The sequence below is a fragment of the Macrotis lagotis genome, chromosome X, assembly GCF_037893015.1.
Source record: "Macrotis lagotis isolate mMagLag1 chromosome X, bilby.v1.9.chrom.fasta, whole genome shotgun sequence".
Lineage (NCBI taxonomy): Eukaryota > Metazoa > Chordata > Mammalia > Peramelemorphia > Peramelidae > Macrotis > Macrotis lagotis.
Window position 1 is genome coordinate 81,212,430 of NC_133666.1, and position 22,936 is coordinate 81,235,365.

The window sequence follows — 22,936 nt, forward strand, 5'->3', positions numbered from 1 at the left end:
CCTAGCCACTGCTTTTGAAGACCCACAAAGAAGGACATTATCACTACCAAAGTCCTTGACATTGTCAAATAGTTCAGTATCCAAAATGGATATTTCTATCAACAGAAATGCCAATCAAATGCTTTACCGTCGGCTATTTCTGCTGCACTCCAAGAACCACTGAACCTTTCCATCATCTCTGCCACTAGAATTTCCTTTTTGTGTTGTTCTCTTTGAGAACAGGAACTAAGGTTAGCACAATGTTTTTCATTTATTCATCCATTTGTTTCTACTTGGATGTCCCAAAGACATCTCCAACTCATCATATCCTCATCAAAACTCGTTATCTTGTCCCCAAACATTCTCTTCCAAACTTCCCTGTGCCTGTCAATGACAGCACCACTCTTCCAGTCTCCCAGGTTTACAAGGTCAGAGCCATTCTCAGGTTTTCACTCTCCCATTCCCCACATGACCCATTTGTTACCAAATCTCACGGCCCAACATCTACATCTCTCCCATCATTCTCTAGTTCCATCATGACTACTTCCGTTCAGGCTCTCACCCCTCCACCTCACTTTTATATACATTTATCCATGCACATGGTTCTGCTCCTGATAAAATGCAAGCTCTGGAAATTCAGGGATAGTTTCCTTTTCATCTCAGTATTACTAGCACCTAGTACCACACATTGGAGATATTTTCCTAAATGCTTGCCAACCAACTGAACTGAGAGACCTCTGTCTGTTCAGCTCCTTCAATCCCCATTTGACACCCAAGATAATAATCCCTCTTCCCTTCCCTCTTCCACCTCCTCCTCCCTCCTTCCTCCCACTGAAGGGTAAGGAGGATGGGAAGCTGATCCTGGGCTCCTGGATTCTACCACAGCATAGTTGGTTCAGCAGAGTAGAGAGCAGTGACCAAGACAGGTCCATTCTGAGGAGGGGGAGGGAATGAATGGTCCAGAGCCTGGGCGCTGCCCTGGTTGGGCTGGGAGCTGCCCCCAAATTAGAGGGCCCAACTGAATGACTCAGCAGCTCTCTGGGCTGGCCCTGCAGTTATGGGCTATTGCAGTCTGCAAATCACAGGCTTCCAACTTGAAGTACCATATTTACCCACGTATTCTCTCCCCACCCCATCCCCCATTGCCTACCCCTTCCCTCCCCCAAAAAGCAAAGAAGAAATCTAAGATGTGTCTTGTCCCTGCCTAACTCCCTCCACTTCTCTAATCCCTCATCCTGGGAACCCCCAGAGAGAGTCTAGGGATTCCATTTGTAGACTTGAGAAGAATCTGATGGTTGGTGTGAGCTGGGTTACTGATGAGAAAGCTGATCACAGACAAAAAGTTTTTCTACTGCTCTAGCCAGGCATCAACTATAGGTAAAGGAAGCCAGGATTGAATATCATCCCATATTCCTTTGACTTCCCCTCACCCAGGATGATAAGATTCTAACTAGGGAACTGGAAGGCACTTTAGAGGTCAACTGATCCATCCCCCTCACTTGACCACAAACTAAGGTTCACAGAGGTGACTCCTAGGCAGTGTCAGAGCTGGGATTGAACCTTGGTATTCCTGACTCCAAGTCCAATACTCCAGATACCCAGAAAGACAAAGGTAAAGGAATGTGCAAAATAATAATTCAACTCAATTCAACCCAAGCATCTAGTGATTGTCTCCTATTGGCAAGTCCATGGACTCCATGCTAGGGAAAAAGGGCTAGCCATGTCCCAGATTCAAGGTGCTTATGGTCTAATTCAGGAGGACAAGCAGATATGGTCAAAGGGGAGCTAAGTTGGGCATCTCCCTAGTTTCTGTCCTGGGGCCTCTTCTCTTATTGCATTCTCTTCCTCAGTGATCTCACCCTTGGCTTCACCCACCACTTCTAGGCTGATGACTTCCAGATCTGTGCCCTCAAGTCAAGCATCTCAAGTTCCACTCTCAAACCCCCAATTGCGTATTGATCATCTCTCTCTAGCCCATCACCCCACCGACATGCTGAATTCAAAGGGTGCTACATTGTCTTGATGGCAGCTACAGGAACCCAGATCTGAACCCTTGGCTTCATCTTTGACTCTTCCCTCTCCCTTCTTTGTCCAGGACCAACTTTTTTGACTAGCTATTTATTTGTTATTTAGTTTTTTTAGTTAGTTAATTGCTTAACGTTTATCAAGCACTTATTCTGTAACAGGTATAGCTGATTGATTACCAAGACTTCTTCATTCTGCCTGAGTATCTCTTACATCTGTTTTCTTCTATTCATTCACAAAACCCCAGCTCAAATTAGACTTTTCATCATTTCTCCCCTGGACTATTGTATTAACCTCCTAAACAAGTTTCTGTTTTCAGGGTTTTCCCTATAATCTTCCTAAGGCAAGAACCATGTCTTTTCCTTTCTCAACAAACTTTAGTGTCTCCCTATTGCCTCAAAAATAAAATGTGAACTCTTCAGCTTGGCATTTACCCTCCATACTCTGGTTCCAATGTGCCTCTCCAGGTAATTTTCTATTTTCCCTTTTCACAAACTCTAGTTTCATCCAGACTCCATCAAAGGCAACTGTCTGACATACCTGGATTGTCTCCTCATCTCATCTTCCATTAAGGTTCCTCCATGAAGCCTGCCCTGATTCCATCTCCAGGAAATATTCAATCTCTTATCCAATCAGCACTTCATTTGTACCTCCCTTTTGCCCCCTCGTGTCCTCCTTTGGCTTATACTTATCTGTGTTCATGGTATAGCACCCTAAGCAGAATGGAAGCAACTGGAAGGCAGGGACTATCTAGTTTTTAGCTTTATCTCCCTAGCTCTGAATACAGAACCTGACCTAATAGTAGACTCAATTTCTACTTCTATAGTGCTTTAAAGGTTTTTAAGTATTTGCTACCAAGATAGCCTATCTGTTGAACAGGGGTCCCCATTTACAGATGAGAATACTGAAACTCAGAAATTAATAAACATGCTTGAGGTCACATGGCTCGTAACTGAATGTGGTAGCCAAGATTTAAATTTGGGTAATTTAGACTGTAAGTCTAGTGATTTTCCCATCATACCATGTCATCTCTAACATTGTGTTTAATAAATGTATGTTGAGTTTCATTGAGTTGATGTGCAAAGAAGTATGAGGTAGTGAGGTCCTGTTCACTGGAAAACTCAGGAAAGATATTTTGGAAGAGGTGACTCACCCCTGAATTTGGCCTTAAAGAAATCACCAGTTCCATTTCTTGAGTGTTCACTTTGTTTCTTGTCTTTCTCTAAATTATTTGTTTCTTACCATCATTTTCTTTGTGTTTTTTCTCTTTCTGCTTTCTTCATAAAAAAAAATCTAGCAAGTCTGGTCAAAGTAATGGTTAGGGAACACCTTGAAATGAAGAGAACCTGGGTTCAAATCCTGTCCCAGATATTTTCTAAATTGTGTGACCCTAAGCAAGTCACAAGTTATGTGACTGTGTTTTTTCATGGGCAAAAAAAGGAAGCAGTGAGCCCAAAGATCAGTCTGGCTTCATCAGGAATGGATCATGCCAGGCTAACCTCATTTCCTCTTTTGACAGGATGAGTAGACTGATTAGTAGATCAAAGAAGTTTCATAAGCATAGTTTACTTAGATTGTAGCAAAGTATTTTCCCAAGTTTCTCAAGCTATTTTTGTAGATAGCACAGAGTAGCTGACAGGAAAGTTAGCTGAATTAGGAGCCGGGGGAATGGTGGAACCCAGAGCAATAATTAAAGGTTCTCAAAAGGGAGTTTCTAAAGGAGTGTCCCAGGCACATGTGCTATTTAAAATCAATGCCTTTATCCAAGTCCCTAATGGTGCACTTCTCAAACTTTCCGAGGACACAGAACTGGGCTACAGAGCCAACACACTAGACGGCAGAGTTTGTTCCAACAATATCTCATCAGGCAAGAATACATGGCCAAATGGAATAAGGTGAAATCTAAAAGGAAAAAATGCATCTGGGTTCAAAAAATCATTTTTATAAATACAAACTAGGGGAAGTATGACCAGGTATTGGGAAGTTTTAATGGGTGACAAGTTCAAGAGAAGCATGGTATCCAGAACTAACTAGGGAGGTGGCCAGGCCCTCTGTCCTCTGTCTTGGGCAGGCTATATTTGGGTTAGTGTGATCAATTTGGGCAGCTGATCTTTAGGAAGGACACGAATACTTACTTGCAAAAGAGTCTCATGGGGACATAAGAGCTGCTTTGCAGGGAGGGCTATCCTGGAAAAGAAGGGTTAGATATTTTCAGTTTGGGCCCACAGAGCCAGGACCAAGAGCAGTGAGAGAAAGTCACAGAGAGGTGGACTGAGCTTGGGTGGCAGGAGATATTGCCTAACAAGGAGGATTGTGCAAAAGAGTAATGGACTGCCTGTGGAGGAGGTGCATGCCACTATCTCACTGGAGGGATCCAGGCAAAGACTGGATTACCTCTTTGGGGCTATGTTGGGGAGTTGATACTTGTTTGGACTGGATAGTCCTCTTCCAGTTTTGAGATGTTTTCATTGGTGAGGCAGTCTCTACCTCTCTCTCTCTCTCTCTCTCTCTCTCTCTCTCTCTCTCTCTCTCTTTCATTCACTATCTCTCTATGGGTCTGTTTCTTTGTTCATCTGTATGGTCCTGTATGGCTCTCTCTGTGTCTCTACAACTCCATCTCTCTTGTCTATCTCTATTCTCTGTATCTTTCCATCTTTCTTGGTCCATTTGTCTGGCTCTGTAAGGTTTTCTCTGTGTTGTCTCTGTCTCACTTCTCTTATGTATCTCTGTCTGTCCCAGGCTCTGGCTCACTGTCTGGCTCTTTGTGTGCTTCTGTTTCTATTTCTCTTATTTCTGTCTATCTGTCTGTCTCTTTCAATTTTTCTTTGTGTTTCTGTTTGTCTGTCTTTTGGTGTCCACCTGTCTGTCTCTGTAAGGTTCTCTCTGTGTCTTTCTGCGTCTCACTTTCCCTGTATGTTTCTGTTTCATCTGTCTGGCTTTCTGTGTGCCTCTGTTTCCATCTCTCTTATCTATATCTCTCTGTCTCTGTCGCAATTTTTCTATGCCTCTTCTCAATCACTGTTTTTCCAAGAGTCTTCAGAGTCTATAGCTTCCTGACCACCATTTGGTGCAATAATCAAATCCTGGGCAAGTTCCTCTGGCCATATGCCAGCTGCGGCCTCTTGTGCAATAGGTAGTACGGTGACAATGGGACAATGCAATGAATTCTTCCCCTTTTTAGGGCAAGGACAGAGTCATTCTCATCCTACCAGTTGGGAGAAAAGGCAGAAATAAGAAAGACTGAGGAAAGAAGCAGGGAAAGGAACTCTGATCCTTTTAAGGAACGTTTCCTGTCTCATTCCTTGTCCACAGTGGAGTTTAACTTAGCTAAGTCTTCAGTCCAAGGAACTGGAGGCACATTGGAACAAGTGAAATGCCCAGGTGTTGGAGCTTTGACACTAACTTCCTGTGGGATTTTAGAATGGTTGTTTCTCCTCTCTGAGATCCAGCAAAATGGTAACAAAATAGATGGAAGCTACTGCCTGGTAGGGATGGAGTGAATCTATGATGAATTCACAAAAGGGAAAGGGCTTTGGGAGGGATTAAGTCCTGGGCTGAGAAAAGGTGCCTTTGTGGTAATGCTTTGATTTTGTCACCTACTGAGCTGCATGATAGACACTTTACGTCTCATAATAAGCCTCAGTTTACTCATTTGTAAAATGTGTAATTCTATCTCTCTGGTTGTTGGGGTGCTCCTCAGGAATGATGGGGAACTAGGGCCCTTCTGTCACCTTGAAATCTCTGTGTGCTTTTGTTTCTATGTCTCTTATCTCGGTCTATCTCTCTGTTTCTGTCTCTGTTGATGAGGCAGAGCAATCAGTGAGTATTTTGTCTGGACCAAGGAACAAGGAGGAGGCAACTGGAGAGTTATTGGGGGAGAAAGTGGTCTAGAGAGTCTACCTCGCTTGGGCCTCCTTGGATGGAGGAAGTAGGCCCATACACGCCTAGAATTTTGCACACTAAAAAAAGGACTGGTCACTTGGATGCAAATGGAAAATGTAGAGATCTGGGTCAAAGCCTGTGACCATTGGGGAAAGAAGCTATGATTGTGGTCTCTAGTGGAACCTGATGATGACATGGTTATGGGGTGGGGGAAGAACCAGATATGGAAGGGAAGGGGACTGGGACCACTCCTGAAATTGAGAGAGCCTGGAAGGAAAGCCTTCAATAAAGGGTCAAGGCTTCCACTCATGGACAGGAGTGGAGCTCTGAGCTCCCAGCAGCCCCTTTGCTTTCTGAAATGCTCAGATGGTAGAGGTCTTTAGGGTGAATGTGAGTTGGGGCTGGGGTAGGGGTGCAATGTGTGTAGGGGCATGGCAGTTTACTATTGTGTAACTGTGCACATTTATCCTGGGCAGTGGGGCTTGTAGGTTTGTGGGGGGTGGGGTGGGGGGAGGACAACTAGGACTGCTATCTTGAAAGGAAATTCTTCCTTTACTTGGAATCTTCCAGGATAACTAACTGGGCAGTCTTCCCTCCATCCCTTTTCTCCCCTCTCTTGCCTCTCTCCACTCCACCCCCCCCACTTCCCCCTCCCTCCTCCCCTCCCCTTTCTCTCCCCTCCTCTCCTCCTTCTTCCCTGCCTCCTCCTCCCCCCCCCCACAGCTTCTAGGGGTTTAGCCTTCGTCCTGCCGGCTCTGCCTCCCTCTCTCAGCGACCTGCCCAGGAGTCAGTAGCAGCCGCAGCCGCAGCCGCAGCAGCAGCAGCCCCCGCCCTCCTGAGCCCGGGCAGCAGAAGAGGGTGGGAGACAGGGGCCCCGAGCCATCGAGAGAGCGAACCGAGCAGAAGGAGTCGAACCGAGCAGAAGCTCCCCAGGTAGGGTGTCTGCATGTGGGAGCCCCGGGGACCGGGGGCTGGGCTGAGCACGGCGGTCCGGGGGAAACTGGGGATGCTGCCTGGGGGCAGGAGGGACCCCTGCCTGGGAAGTTCCCTGGCCCGCCCGTTCGCCCGCCCCGTCTAACCCGACCATCCAGGCTGGCTGGACTCCTCCCGCGCTCCGGAGGCCGAACAGCTCCTGGGCTAACCCCAGCCCAGCCGGCGGGCTCACTCCCCGCCCTTGAAACCTGGTGCGCTCTCGGAAATGTGCGGGGGTGGAGGGTGGGGGGGAATGGAATTGGCAGCACTTCGCAGGCCGCTCTGGGCGCGGAGAAGTGACTTTAGACGGGAGAACCCCATGGAGACAGCCCTCCGCTGCTCTCTCTCTCTCTCTCTCTCTCTCTCTCTCTCTCTCTCTCTCTCTCTCTGTCCCTTTTTGTCTCTCTTGTCTGTCTCCGGACTTTGTTTCTCTCTGTCTCTCTCTCTCTCTGTGCCTCTGTTTATCTCTCTGTCTCCCTACTCATCTTCCTCCTTCTGCTTGTCTTCTTTTCTTCCCATCTTCCTTTGGCTACTTCTTCTCCCTTCATTATCCCCTAACTCGTCTTCACTTTTTTTCCCATCTTTGTCACATCCTCTTTTCCCCCTTTCCCTTTTTCTTGCCTTTCTTCTTTTTGACTCTGAAGTTCAAATGCCTCCTTTAATTCTTACACCCATGTGATCTTGCGAGAGTCACTTAATCTCCCTGAGCCTCAGTTTCCTTATCTGTAAAATGAGAATGTTGGTCATCTAGTCCTAAGATCCTTCTTTCCCTATTCTCTCCTTTTTGTTACTATTTTCTGCTCCCCCTCTTCTCTCTCTCTCTCTCTCTCTCTCTCTCTCTCTCTCTCTCTCTCTCTCTCTCTCTCCCCCCCTTCCCTTTCTCTTTCTGTCTCCCTCCCTCTCCCTCTGTCCTTTTTGTCTCTCTGCTTATTCTTCCTTACTCTGTCTCTCTTTGTCTCTGTTTCTCTCTAACTCACTCTATCCCTCTCTTTCACTCTCTGTGTCTCTTTCCTCCCTCTGTCCCTTTCTATCTTGCTCTCCCTCACTCTCTTTCTCTGTCTCTCTTCCTCCCTTCCTTTCTGTCTCTCCCTCCCTCTTTTCCTTTGTCACTCCCTCCCTTTCTTCATCTGTCTCTCCCTCCCTTCTTTCCTTTCTCTCTGTCGCACCCTCCCTGTCTCTCTTTCTGTATCTCTTCCTCCCTTCCTTTCTATGTCCCTCCCTCCCTCACTCTTTGTCTCTGACTCTCTCTCTCTATGTCTCTGTGCTTCTCTCTCTCTCTCTCCCTTTTTCTTCTTCCTCCTTTCTTCTCTTTCTTTGTCTTCTTTGATCCCCCCTTTCCTCCCAGCCTCCAAAACCCTAACAGTGCATAGTTCCTCTGATGTGCAGTTCATCTTGCTTAATGACACCCAGCTTTTCCCCCAGGGAGCTTCTAGGGTTCCTCAGTTGGGTAGAGAGATGAACTTCCCTTCAAGAGCCTCCTGGAAGGATGTCATTATAAAAGTAAAGCAAGGGGCCACTTTTGAAGGATGAAACAATTATAGAACCCCTCTCTCACTGAAAGTATCACCCTACCTGACATCCACCATTAGAGAGTCATTCCTTTGCATGAATACTCTCCTGTGAAGAAGTACATCATCCTTCTTAATTCCCAGTCACCACTCCACACACCTTTAGTGGAAGTAAATCTACCAACTCTTTCCTAAGAGATTATAGTGAGAGTGCAGGAGTTCTACGACACAGAGGGTTGTGACTGCAAGGTCTGGGCCATTTTGCCAGCTCTGCTCTTGGCCTTAAGAGTCCTCCCAGGGGTTGGGTAGGACCCGCCTGTTTCTGGACCTGAATGTCTCCATCCCACTTCAGCCAGGGAAAGGGGAGGGGGAGGGGGGACTTGGAAGATTTCTTCCAAGAGGCTGCCAGTCCTCCTGGCTGCCTCATGGGTCAGTCTGGCTGGGGTTTTTCTACATGAGAGAAATGAGCCAAAATTGAGCTGCGTGCAGGCCTCCAAGGTTCTCTAGGATGAGAAGGGGGAGAAGCTGAAAGAGCTCTGTTTTGGGCTCCTCCTAGGACACCTGAGAGCTCAGGGTTCTGCCTCTCCACCAGTAATGCCATCCAGTCCCCCTCAAAGGCAATCCATCAATCTAATATGCCTGGAAATAAGAACCTAACCCTCTGCCTGAAGTCCCTAGAGAAAGAAACTTGGACCTCTGGGAGCTCCCAGATGCTCTGAGGACACAGGCCTTGCCCCACAAGCAGCAAACAGGTAAGCATTAAAGGTCCAAAGACTCCCAGTCCCTTGGTGAGCTGTGAGCAAGATGAGATGAAGCTACTTGAGGAAAATGATAGGTACCCAGGAAAGGAGAGCCTTTCCCCAAAGTCCATGAAGGCAGAGCTGGCTGGCTCAGTGGTCACTGAGATATTGGGAGATATGAATGAGCAGGGCAGTGGGATCCCCATATCCTGCTTCTGGATCCTTCTACCCCAGACAGGTAAGACCTAAGTTACTCTCAGTTCACTGAGGTCAGGAAAGTGGAAATTAAGGCCAAGTCAGCCTCAGTCAACCTCCAGATTCTTCCTGACTGATCTTCCTGGATGCCCCCACACTTTATTTGATGGTTTATTGACTCCCCCACCCCTAGGACCCGTATCCTCTGTTATTCTGGCCCTACGTTGAATCTTTCTGGAAAGGCAAGACTGGAATGTATTTGCCTTGTAAATGAGGATTCATGGTACGGCATCATCTTAGAGTATTGGATGGGAAGGGGGTACCTTAGTCCAAAAGGAGAGTGAGAAGAAAAAAAAAATGCGTGCATCTGTAGCTGAGTTAGGCTGGCACAGTTGTAAAGGGTATGTCCCACCAATCATTAGAGAGTACTAGAGTCCTTGGTCAAGTCAGTCCCCTTAGGTGGGCCAGTGGTCTGAGAAGTTAGGTTCCATGATGCCAAGTTCCCCAGCAAGGGGCTGCCTGCCAAGCCCTGGCTTGGACCCAAGCAGCCTGAGGCTGGGGGAACCTGGCGGAGGCTCTGCTGAGGTGGCAAGCAAGAGAAGCTCATGTTGCCAGCTCTCCACCACTACCACCCCCAAAGCTCAAAGAGAGCCCCAACTCCTTGAACCTATAGCTCCCAGTAGCCTTTGGGGCTCTCTTCATTTGGCTATAGAGGGTGGGCTCCTTTGGCTGGGCACATACTCCAGTAAGTATGTCCAGCAACAGGGGTGAGTGAGTCTCTACTGAGCCAGCCACACTCCCTCTGTCCAAGGGCTTGGATTGATAGGTAAGGGGTGGCCAGGGTAGGACCCTGCCCAAACCCAGCAGCTCCGTCTGGGGCCTTGGAACACATGGAGAAAGGAGTGCTCAGAAATGGTTTCCTGATGGAGACACAAGTCTGTGCCCTTCTTCAGCTCCTTATTCCCTACACAAGTTTTCTCTTCTGGTTCAGTACTGTCATCTGCTTTCATTTAAGCCAGTCCCTGGTCTGGGCGAGCAGCAATTCTCCCCCTCTCAAACTTGCTCATGCCATAAAACAAGCTTGCAAACAAGGTCGCCAAAGATAACCAGTCACTCTTTCCTTTCCCCTCTTCTTCTATCCTCTCCCTCCCCCTCTCATTCTCTTCCTCTTCCAGCCTTTCTTCTCTATTCTTGGACAAGTCTACATGGTAAAAACCTAAGGTTGAAGCTGGCAATGGTCCCTGAGGAACTTGGGAGCTATGGACCCTGGGTTATGGGCTAACTCATACAAGCTTTGTTTCCAAAGCTTCTTGAGGGTGTGAGGATTTTCTCTTCCAGACCCCAAAGGGATCTCCAATCCTGGCTATGGCTCTCCTACTATTGGTCAAGAAAAGAGTCAGGGAGAGGGACTCATTAAACATGAGAGAGGAGGAGGGGAAGAAATGGACACTATTTTTCAAAGCATGTTTCTTCCTGGAGAGTGGTTCCTAACACCTTCTTGTTCTAACTGGGAGGTCCTCTCTGGTTACCTGTAGTGAAGTCAGGGCCGGGTCAGAGTTGCCCATAAGTGATCTCGGGGTGAGGGGGTGGGGGGAGGAGGGAACTGCAGATCAGAGAGAGAACCAGCATTCAAATCCTGCTTTGAACTGAGTAGCTCCAGGCCAGCTAGTTCACTTCCCTGGGCCTTAGTTTCTTTCTTTTATACAACGAGGAAATTTGACCAAATGGTCTCTAAGGTCCATTACAAATCCTAGGGCCTCAGTTTCCTCATTTGTAAAATAAGTGGAGTGGGAGCAGATCAGGTGGCCTCTGATTCTGGCATCTAGGATCCTATGTGAGAACAATTGGGCCTCAGTTTTCCTCTCTAAAAGGAGGTTGAACTAGATGACTTCCATATGTCAATACAGGGAAGCACCCACTAACAAACAAGGGGAGGAGGAAAGTCTTCAATCTGAATCAGCACCCCAATTGATCCTTGAAGGAAACTAATATGGAAGGGGAACAAAAGAGAGTGAGGGGACAGGAAGCCAGCCCAGTGGTTGGAGCAGAGGTCATTAAGCGTGGAGGAAAACTCACAGAGGGAGGGGTCAGTGCCTCCCCCACTGTTTCCCTTTGGGGTTCCTCCCACACAGTGATCTGAGGCCTGCCCACCACTAGAAGCAATTCTGCAGATACTATCACTGCAAAAATCTTTTTCTTTCTCCAATTGACCCAGAGTTGGCATTTTCTTTCAAAATACCTAGAAAGGAACAAGTTTCCAAGGAACAGTTTTCTGATTCTAACTTTAGTGAACAGCTGCCTCTGTGATCAGCTCCAGTTCCCAGGGTACCTCATCACCAGAGCAATTTCCTTTTCTCAGGCCTTTCTGGTCTAAATCCATGTTATCTGAGTCAAACTCCCAGCTGAGGGAGGCTGCCAGCCTGGGGGGGGGGTAGAACCTGTGGGAGGATCTGGTCCTTTCCCAGAACCTCTAGGTGTGGCCTGCAGACCATTCCCCCTCTGGATTTGGCCATGCTGAAATCTGCAGAGATTTCTGTTACACTAGGATCAGCCTCATAAGGGAAAAGCCAGACATCTTAATAGGCCTGAGATCTGGTCCTGAGCTAAAAACAAGGCAAGTTTCCTCTAAAGGTGAGGAAAAGGTGGGGAATGGCCTCTAGGGCCAGACCCACCCAACCTCCACAGGCCCAGTCCTTCCTTTTCCCCTATCCACTCTTCCCCCATACACTCATCTCTTCACTATCCCAAACACTTCCCCACTAAGACAAGTGGGTGTGTACCCACTCTCTCCAGGCTTCTTCTTGCCTCCGTAGTCAACTCTAGCCCTCACATGGAGGATCATTTCAGTATCTTCAGGAGAATGGGTACCTAGAAGGAAAGCTGGAACGGAACTCAGCCCTACTGCTCCAACAGCTTCAGTGGATGGATGAGGATACTGAAGCCTATTAGGGGTAGAACAATGTTTCTCAGCATAGTTGAGGAAGCTTAGGCTAGGAGTGGAAAGGAAAAGAGAGAAGAAAGGAGAGGAAGAATGAAGGAGAAAAGAGAAAGAGGTAGGATTGGGAGAGAGATTTCCAAATTTAGCCTACGGTGGGAAGCAACAGATTTAGCTTTCTCATTCATGAAAGAGCCTGCAATCCAAGAGGCTGGGCAGCTTTTTCTAAGGCTATGACTCTTCTTGCTTCTTTCTGCTTACCAGTAATCCAGAATTACTCTCCCAGCAGAAAATCAAATGCCAGAAAGATGATGAGGGGTGGGGAGACAGAGGAGGGACCTTGCCCTTTTAGAACCACTAAATGGGACCTGGTTTGGGAGCCTGAGTCTTCCCCTACTTCCAAGCCTCTGTCAGGCTATGGAAGTTGGTCTGCTGCTTACCTTGGTCCAGAATTTCTCCCTGTCCCCCTACCCAAGCCAAGGGGCAGCCAGATGCTCACCCATCTATGTGGCCCAGGGTCTAGCCTTGAAGAGAGAGAGGAGAAGCCATCAAAGGGGACTGAAATGCAGTCTTAATCTGTGTTGTCTGCAGCAGGTCCCAGCCCTAGCCAAACCCGGCCCTGGCCAGCCCCAGCCCTGGGTCTCCTGATGGAAAAAAAAAAGTCACAGAAGGGAAAGTGTGACTTGTGTGCCCTCCCATTAGGGACCAAATTTGGTCTTCTCTTTCCACCTCCCTACCTTTAAAAACCCTGACAGCTGTGGAAAGGAGGCCAGCATGTTTGGAGGGCAGGGCCCGCCAAGGGGGGAAGAGTTAAACAACTCTCTTGGCCCACTCCCAGGCCCCCTCCCTGCCCCCTAGACAGCATTCCCAGACACACTAATGAGAGCTGAGTCTTAGCCCAGCCAAAACACCTGTGACTCTGTTCTTCCCTGAGATCCTGAAGAAGAGGGGGAGGGAGCAATACAAGAACCCAGAGAAGCCCCAAGTAGATCCCTTTCCCCTGTCTCCACTCAGGAGCAAGCCTGAGAGCTATAACTAGGGTGGTGAATGTGGAAGCTGTTCATGGGACCCTCCTGGCACCCCAGCATCTCCATGCCACTGATGGGTTCTGGACTGTGACAAGACTAGTTCAGCTACTAAATGGACCTGGCAAGTAATGGAAGTGTTTGCAGAGAGAAAAGAGAAGGGCCTTCAAAAGTTGATAGCTAGGCTGGGAGTCATCCTAGGGTCCCCATGGCCTGAAGGAAAACCAAAAAGTTCTCTCTGAAACAGGGTTTGGCCAACCTGATGAGATGGGAAGCTTTGAGCTAGATTTGGCCTCCTCTTGGCCATACAAGTCACCTGAGATGTTGCAGATGTTTTTGTAAGTGTGCGTGTGAGGGGGTGACCAGTAAGAATCAAAGTCAGGCCTAGGTTATGCTCTGGCAGGGCTAAGAGCAGTTTTAAAGGCACCCTTTAAAAAACTGAAGGATTTGGGATAGAAAGGAATTCTCTTTCCAAGTCCTGGGGGAGTGGACAGACCAACCTAAAGGCCCTAATTGACCAGCTGTTGATGGAGAGGAAAGGCTATGGCTTCTGGTCAGAAAGGAAAGCTTCCCTATCTTTCAGACTCAAGTTCCCTCCCTTTTGCCTTTCCCCAAGTTCATGCCTAAGCCTAAAGAGGGATTAATCTTAAGGTTTGGGGTTTAGAGCCTTTAGCTGCCATCTTAAAGAGCTGGGAAAGGTGTCAAGGGGTGGGAAGTCTTCAAAGTAACAAAAGAGCATAGATCAAAAAGTGGATGGGACCTCAGAGGCCATCATGCCCAACAGAGGAGAAAACAGAAGCCAGATGAAGCGATTTGTCCAAAGTCACACAGCCAGGAAATGAAGACAGAGTGTGAATCCAGAGCCTGTGCTTCCAGAGCAAGTGATCGCCCCACTAATTGCCTGGAACAAGGGATGTCTGGGCCTGCCACTCTGGGGAAGTAGAATGGTATTGGAATGTTGAGAGAGATGAGTACAGCCGCCATTTAGAATTCTCCTGGGGGTGGGGGGTGGGGGGCAACTGGATGGCTGGAATATAAAGAAAGGGCTAGGAAGTGGAAACTTCCAAGCCTGAAAGGATGCTGGGAGCAGGGACACCTCACCATCCCAGCCCTGACCGGGCCTTCCCGTGAGCACACAGCCCCCATGTGCAGTTAATTCTGAATAAGGGGAAGAACTAATTAGTGAGGCCTGGGCTAGGGCAAACTCTCCACCCCAGTCATGTCTACTCCAGTAAGACTTCCCTCACAGACTCCAGATCCCTCTCAAAGCAGCTAAGAAGCTTTTAATGTCTCCCAATGGATTATGGGAGAACATGCACATTCCTTACCTTGGCATTGCTTATCTTCCCTATCAGTTTTCCCCACACACCCGAGCTCCTACCTCTATCTATTGTCCCTGACACCTGGAATGCCCACTTCCCACCTCTCCTCCACTTTGACTCCCACCTCCTCCAGAATGTCTTCCTTAATCCAATCCTCTTTTTCCTTTTGACGTGTTGCTCCCCCCCCAACACCCAAATGAGACTTAAGTCTCTATATCCTGTAAATACTTGGACCCACTTTAGTCCTTTTCAGATAGAAGGGCACCTGAATTTAGATCTTGGGGGTCTATCCTCTTAGGACCCTAAATAATGATGTCCTGCTACAGGAAGAGCCAAGGGAAGGAAGGACAGAGTGGGCTGCTAAAGAATTATTTAGGGTTTGACTGGTTAATGTGAGTCTTTTCCCCCATAGACTGCAGTCTCCTTGAAGTCCAAAATCATGTCTCTTTTCCCTGGATCCTTCACCAAGCCTAGCACCCGACCCTATTTGTAATAATAGACATTCAATGAGAACTTATCATTGTTTAATTTAAAAACACCTGAGAAGTAGAGCTTTGTATTCAACAAATGGTGTGATGGTTGAATATATAAAGGAGTTAAGAACCTAGGAGTCAGGAGACATGAGGGATAGCCTGGGAATCAGAGAACCTGAGGGATAGCCTGAGAGTCAGGGCATCTGGATGGGGGAATAGCCTGGGAGTCAGGGGGCCTGAGGGAAAGTCTGGGAATCAGGAGACCTGAGGAACAACCTGGGAGTCAGGGGACCTGAAGTCTTATCCCGGTTCTGCTACAAACTAATTGTATGGCTATGGATAAGTCTTGGAATTAGAGGCTTTAAAATTGGAAGGGCCCATCTAATACAACCCCTTTATATTAAAGATGAAGAAACCAAGGCTTACACAAGTTAAATGATTAGTTAAAGGTTACATAAGTAAAATCAGAAATTTAATTAAGATTTAACCCTGGGGTGGCTAGGTGGCATAGTGGATAAAGCACCGGCCCTGGAGTCAGGAGTACCTGGGTTCAAATCCTGTCTCAGACATGTAATAATTACCTAGCTGTGTGGCCTTGGGCAAGCCACTTAACCCCATTTGCCTTGCAAAAAAAAAAAAAAAAAACCTAAAAAAAAAACCCAAAAGATTCAACCCTTCCAATCCAGAGTTCTTTTCACAATTCTCTGCTACTTTTCTCTTGGCTTCTTTTCCCCACCTGTCAAATAGGGGGTTAAATTTGATATTTTCTAAGGGCTCATTCTATAGTTCTATGTGTCTGTGTCACATTTTTGTCTAAGGAAAGACTTAACTGTTCTCTCTAGGATGACTCATACCAGTCTGAACCAGTCCCAAATGAGCTTCCCTTAATAACAAATAATTCTTTAGCAGCCTACCCTGTCCCTCCTTCCCTAGGTTCTTCCTGTAGCAGGACATCATTATTTAGAGCCCTAAGAGGATAGACCCCCCAAGATCTAAATTCCGGTATCCCTCCATCTCTGGTAAGAAAACTCAATTTAAGGGGCAGCTAGGTGGCGCAGTGGTTACAGCACTGGTCCTGGAGTCAAGAGTACCTGAGTTCAAATCCGGCCTCAGACATTTAATAATGACCTAGCTTTGTGGCCTTGGGCAAGCCACTCAACCCCATTGTCTTGGGGGGAAAAATTTAAAAAGAAAAAAAAAGAAAAGCCAACTTGAAGAAGACTGAACTTGGAAAAATCAATGTATTGAGTAGACTCCAAGGTGAGAAATTTTTAAGTCTTAGTAAACAATGGCGCCTTCTGGGAAAGAGGGAGTTTACAACAAGGCACCAGTCAGTCGACAAACATTTTTTAACCTTCTACTGTATGCTAGGCCCTAGGGATGCAAAGAGAGCAAAAAATAGTCCAGTCTAGCAAGGATCTCACAGTCTAATGGAGGCAATATGCAAACACCTCTGGACCAGCAAGCTATAGCCAGGGCAGATTGAAGATTGATAGACTGGTAGATTGATTAAGAGATATGAAGACAAAAAGATATGAAGAGAAGGTTCATGTAGAATAGGACTGGGGAACCATTTTTCTGCCAAGGGTCATTTGGAGATTTATAACATCATTCTCGGCCCATAAAAAATTATCAACTTAAAAATCCCAACCCTCAAAAGCTCCTCGAGTTGTTGAATTTTGAGTCCTGCCTAATAGTTGCCTTAGCAGTGCCAGACCAAGTGATTTCATGGGCCTTATACAGGCTGAGGATCACCCCTGCTATAGAAGGTGAGATTGCCACACCACTACCTAATGTCAATTTCCAGGTGAAAAGGTGGTGAGGACAATGAGCTAACTTCTGTGGAGTTAGGGAATTCCAGGCCAGGGGAGTCATTTTGAGTTGAGGGTCCATCCCCAAGTATGCATCAGAGCCAATCATCATCAGAGGATCTTCTGAGGGACCATGTATAGGAGGCACCGTTTGGATTTTCCTGACTCACCAACAAGACTTGCCAGAGCAACTCCCATGTTCCCCACCATTGATTCCAGAGAGATTAAAGGGGAGGAAGGAGCCCCATGCCCTGACTCTGGAGAGTTCCCAGTCTCCAGGGAAACCCACAAAGGCCTCACTCATACTTTAGAGAACAAGACAAGACATTAGATGTGATCAAATCCTGAGGCTGGAGACTTTACCTCCACTCCTCCCCATCTCATCCCCAGTCCTAGCACAAGGGCCCTGGACATCAAAGGCTTGGAGGAAATGTCTGTTAGTTCAATATGTGTTGATTAATCACGTGGCGCATGCTTGGTGTCTTGGTGCAAAGAAAGGTGAGCTGGGATGATCAGGGAAAGTCTAATGGCAGACAGACAGATGGACAGAGAAGAGGCAGGACATGATGTGAAAATGAGCCTGGCATGTGGGGAGAGGCTCAAAGGGGTGCATGTTTGTGGGGGGGTGTGGGTGTTGGGAACTTTGGGGTGGGGTGAGGAAGGAAAAAAGACTGGAGAAGTTGATTGGGGCCAAATACTCTTTCCTCCAAGGCAGACAAAACAAATAAGGGAAGTCAATGGAAAAATGGAATTTGCTTTACCAAGATTTGCCTTATAAGCTATATTGTTGGCTTAAAGGAGGAAGACTTCCCTCTGGGCATTGGCATAGCTCCTTTAAGTTACAGGAAGACAGATGAGAGGAAAAGAGCCCATCTTCACTGGTGAGGTCTTTCTTGGGGGGCCTGGAGTGTGTAAGCTGATACTCTCTCTTCCATCAGCTAGACTGTGAACACTCAGTACGGTGTATCATGTTAGATTTTTCCTGTGTGGGCTGCCAGGCTTACCACCTCCATCGTCTCTGGCCATGCAGGTGGAACAGGCGGGAGGGTGAGACAGACAGAGCTTCCGCCGAGGCCCCCAGAGACAAGAGCTGGCTCAGGGTACACAGGCTCTCAGTCAGCACAAGAAAAGGCAGTGCTTGCCTCCCGCTGGTGTTGAATCCCAGGTTTTTGGAATTCTAGAATCCTGGACCCTAGTCTCATTTCCCATTGAATTGGGAAATTTAGAGAATAATAAATCCTAAATTCAAAGAACAGAATCTTGAAATCCCAAAATAAGTGACTGACAAAATCCTAGAATGTTGAAATAAGGACTAATAGGCTGCTAGAATGATAAAATGAAAAACAACAGAATCATAGAATTCTAAAATCCTAGAATCAGAGAATGGAATCTCAAAATGAATCCAAGAATCCTAGCTCTAGGAGGGAGAGAACTAACTTGATGTTCCAAATGGCCTGGCCTCCCTTCCCATACTTCCAAGTCTGTGCCTGTAATTGTGCAAACCAGTATTACAGGAAGGTATAATTTCCCAGCTATTCTAACTTCCCATTCCAGAGAGTGGCATGGTGGTCATACCTTTGCCTTTGTCCATTTCAATCATTTCATGAAAGAGAGAGAAAGAAAGGGAGAGAGAGAGAGAGACAGAGAGAGACAAAGACAGAGACAGAGAGAGACAGAGAGACAGAGAGAGACGGAGACAGAGAAGGGGAGAAGAAAACAGAGGAACATAGACACAGAAACAGAGATAGGAAGAGAGAAATGATGTGAGAAATATGGGGAGAAAAAGACCAACAGAGAGAAGTAGAGACAAATGACAGGCTCTGTGGGAGGTTCCCAGAATCTCAAGGCTAGAGGGAACCTCAGAAGTTGTTCCTAATTTCCACAATTGTTATTTTCTTCCACTTCATCCATCACTTTCTACTTAACTCTGGACATATTTTATATTTACATGTCTATGTATTCATTGTTTTCCCCAGTAGAATATTAGATCCTTGAGGACAGGGACTATTTTTGGCTTTATATCCCTTTGGCACATGGTAGACATTCATTCAATAAATGCTTACTGAATTAAATTGAATTGAACTCAGATGGATAGTTACCTAACCACACAGCTCCCCCATCTTGCATGTGTGAGATTGGTTTTTTGAACCCCAGTGTACGATTTTACATTTATCCCAGTTGTCATCAGATTTGGCCCAGAATTCTAGCCTGTTCTGCTATAGTTCTACCATTCTCAATGCAATTTAACAACAAATATTCACCGAACACCTACTTTAGACACTTTAGAAAGAGGAAACAAGGATGATTAGGGTGCCACATTTGCAAATAACTGTGTTGCAAGGCAGAATGCAAAGAGTACAAAGGTGAAATGGGAAGAATGCTTCATGGAGGAGGTGGCACTTGATTGGACCTTGAAAGAAGAGAGGGATTACATTTAGAGATAGAGGATGATACAAAGGCACTGAGACAGAATGAGAATTGGTAGGAAGAGTCCCCCAGGTTGCCTGAAACACCGTACAAGAAAGAGAATAGTATAAGGTTAGAAAGGCAGTTTGGAGCCAGAATGGACAGGGCCTCAGTTGTTGGGATTAAAGGATCAACTTTATTTGATAAATAATAGTAATGGTGGCAGCTAGGTGTCGCTGTAGTGGATAGAGTCCTGGAGTCAGGAGGACCTGAGTTCAAATTCTATCTCAGATACTTAACATTTACTAACTTTGCGACCCTGGACAAGTCACTTAACTTCCAATTGCCTCCCCCCAAAAATAATAATAATAATAATAATAATAATAGAGAGTGATTGAAAACTTTTGGGCAGTGGGGGACATGATTATACTTGCATATTAGAAGAGAATTTTAGCAGCTGTGTGTTGGATGAATTGGAAAAGGGAGTTGCTGGAGGCAAATTGTTCCCATCTCTGGGCCTCAGTCTGGCCTTAGACAACCTCAAAGAGCTTTTCCAGTTCTGACATTCTTTGGTTCTATGGTTTTCCCATGGAATAGGCCAGCTCTGATTGTAGCCATCTGCCCTACCCCCTGGTCCTGGCAAGTCTGTCCCCAGCATGAAGAGGGATCCCCAAGGCAGTTGCCTAAGGCAGTTTCTCTACCCCCCCATACCCCACCCAAGCCAGCTGGCAGCTGGAGGCAGTTCAGTGCAATGGGTAGGACTGACTCTCAAGGAAAAGGCTACTTATTAGAGGGGCTGGGCAAGGCAGGGGATTAAAGGCTCCCATTCCACTCCAGGACTGGAGCCTATTAAGGAGGCCTTGTCATTAGCCCAGAGCTGTCTCCACTTACCAGGTTCCTGCCTGCAGGGCCCAGATGGCTTGGATGTTTGCTCTTCTCTTTCTCTCCATCTCTTACTGTTTTTCTCTGTTCCTTTCTTTCTACTCTTCTCTCTCAGACTTCTCTCCCTGTATTTACATCACTCTCTTCTCTATGACCTCGCTCTTTCTTCTCCTTCTTCCTCTTTTTCTTCCTCCATCTCTCTGTCTGTTTCTCCTCATATATCTCTCATCATCTCTCTCCCCTTTTCTGTCCAGAGTCTTTCTCCCTCTCCCCCTTTCTCTTCCTTCTTTATCTACCTCTTTCTACCTTTCTATCTCCCTTCTTCCTCCTCTTTCTGTCTCTCTCCCTCCTCTCTCCCCTTCTCCTTCTCTCTCTCTCCCTCCCTCTCCTCTTCCCCTCCTTTTCTCCCTCTCCCTCCCCATCCCTCCCTTTCCTCTTCTCCTCCTCCTTCTTTCTCTCTCCCTCCCTCTCCTCTTTCCCTCCTTTTCTCCCTCTTCCTCCCTCTCCTTCTCCCTCCCTCCCTTCCTCCTCCCTTCTTTCTGGATTTCTCCATCTGTATCTTCTCTCTGGGTAGCCCTTGGGCTCTGTCATTCTACAACACAGCAGGAACACAGATTTTGAGCTAGAAGTGCCTTCCCAAGTTGTCTAGGTCAAATTTTTTAAAATAAGGATAATAATATCACCTCCCTGCCAAGAATGTTGTGAGGATCAAAGAAGATAATCATTGTCAGTCATTTAACATAGCATAATATCACAGTTAGCCATTTATATGTATGTGCATATATGTGTGCATATGTCTGTGTATGTATGTATATATATGTATATATGAATACGTATATAATTGTTTCTTTTTTCTTATGAATGAAGAGACTGGTCTGAAGAGTGACTTGCCCAACATTGCAAGCTAAGAAGGGGTAGAGTTCAGATTTGAACCCAGGGTGCTGAACTTCAAATGCTGTGCTGCCCTACTGACATCAGGGCCCTTATTTAAGAGAGACCTACAATCTAGTCCTTATTCTGCCATCAACTCAATGTGTTCCCTTGACTAAGTCATTTGTCTTTACTGAACGTCAGTCTCCTCATCTGTAAAATGAAGGGCTTCAATTAGATGACCTCTCAATTCCCTTTCCAGTCTCTGTGACTACGTGGTACCCTGGGAGTCTGCCTGTGCTGATAACCTCCTACTTTGTAAGGTCCATGAGGGTAGGAGCCTTATGGAAACTTCATGCCTCCTCTTTCCTACTCATGTGCTTATGGCAGGTAATGGTGAATGACTATCTGACATTTCCTGACCAAGTCAGCACAGTAAAAGGCTCTTTTCTCCCTGCTGGGTTAGGTTCCTGGCTTCATCTTTGGTACAAGAATTTTCCATGTTCTCATCCCCTACTGGGCTGGTTTCTTCAACAGCTTACACATTAGGTGAACTCTTGCTTATAAGAGGTTCACATCACCCTGCTAGATCTTCCCATCTTTGGCCATTTGCCCTTCTCTGCTCATTCATCTCCCAAGTATCCAGCTTGGGAATTTTCCAATTGTGTGGTCCAGGGAGCCAGGTGGGCCAGGGTAATGACTAAAAAGAGGGTGTCCAACTCCCAGCCTTCTTTCAAACTGAGCCCTGAAGGGCATGGAGGATGACATGGGGATGGAAATGGGGACAGGGATGATGGGGATGCAGGAATGAGGATGCGGACAGACATAGGAAAATCTGGGTCTGAGTTGTGTTCATTGTCTTACCCTATCCTGATCTGGCCCCTAACCTGCCTAGAGGGCAGTCCTGGCAAGCCAGGCCCCTTATCCTCTAAAACCCAAAGGGCGCTTAGCTCATTGTGGACAATGAGGACTTTGATTTTGGACAAAAATAAAACTAAGAATGGAAATGTTTCTGCCTAAACTAGGTTCTCTGCTTTTCAAAGAGGTTTCACATAATCTCATTCGAAACTCTGTGAGGGTGAGGAAACTACTTTTATTCTTCCTATTTTATAAGTGATTAGAGGTAATTTGTCTAAGGTCACACAGCAAATCCTGAGAGTCATAGTCTGAAAAGGAACATAGCTAATCTGTGTGTCTTTGTTATTGCTTCAAACATAGAAAGTAGATACACCAGATGAATAGAGAAACTGCCTCAGTTTTCTTGAGAGAGCCTGGTCTGGCCCTCAGGTGTCAAGACCCTCAGTTCTTATGTATCACTTACATCGGAGTGTGGATTGTATGTGTTAACACATATACTTTAGAAAGCTTCCCCTTTCCATACATGTCTACCAGCTAATCTTAACCTAGGTGAGATCTAGCATTAACCCACCCAGTCACTGCTTCCTTCAAGCCTCTATCCAAACCATTCACCATGTTCCTGCCAGAAATATTTTCCCCCTGCTTTGCACTTATCTTCCTCATCTCCCCACCCTAAGAAAGGAAACCCTCCAGAAAGACTAAATGAATTGAGCAAATGCCACTGATCCCCTAAGTTGGGATGCTTGACTCTCATCTCTCCTGACTCTACCACTAACTTACTGTATGACCTTTGATTCAATGTCCAAGCATTTATTAAACACCTGCTGGGTACCAGAGACTTTGCTTGGATCTACAGATACAACGACAACAAGAGAGACAGACCTTGCCCTCAAGGAGCTCTACTGAGGGAATGTAACATAACCATAGATATGTCAAATAAAAATACAGAAAAAGTCATTTGAAGATGGAGCAAATACTAATCATGATGGAAAAGGGCAAGAAAGGCCTCCTGTAGGAGCTGAAGGCAGGGATTTTACAGGATGGAGGTAAGAG

General features: G+C 46.5%; 1 protein-coding gene across 2 annotated transcripts in view; it reads left to right on the forward strand.

Annotated features, from left to right (window-relative positions):
* Positions 1-6,628: 6,628 nt before the first annotated feature.
* Positions 6,629-22,936, forward strand: part of BGN (biglycan) — a 30,837-nt gene continuing 14,529 nt past the window's right edge. Inside the window, exon 1 of one of the 2 annotated variants that reach the window (XM_074201246.1) lies at positions 6,629-6,819. The gene's annotated coding sequence lies outside the window, so the exon portion shown is untranslated. The remainder of the gene's footprint in view (positions 6,820-22,936) is intronic. The other variant, XM_074201245.1, reaches the window with a different exon arrangement.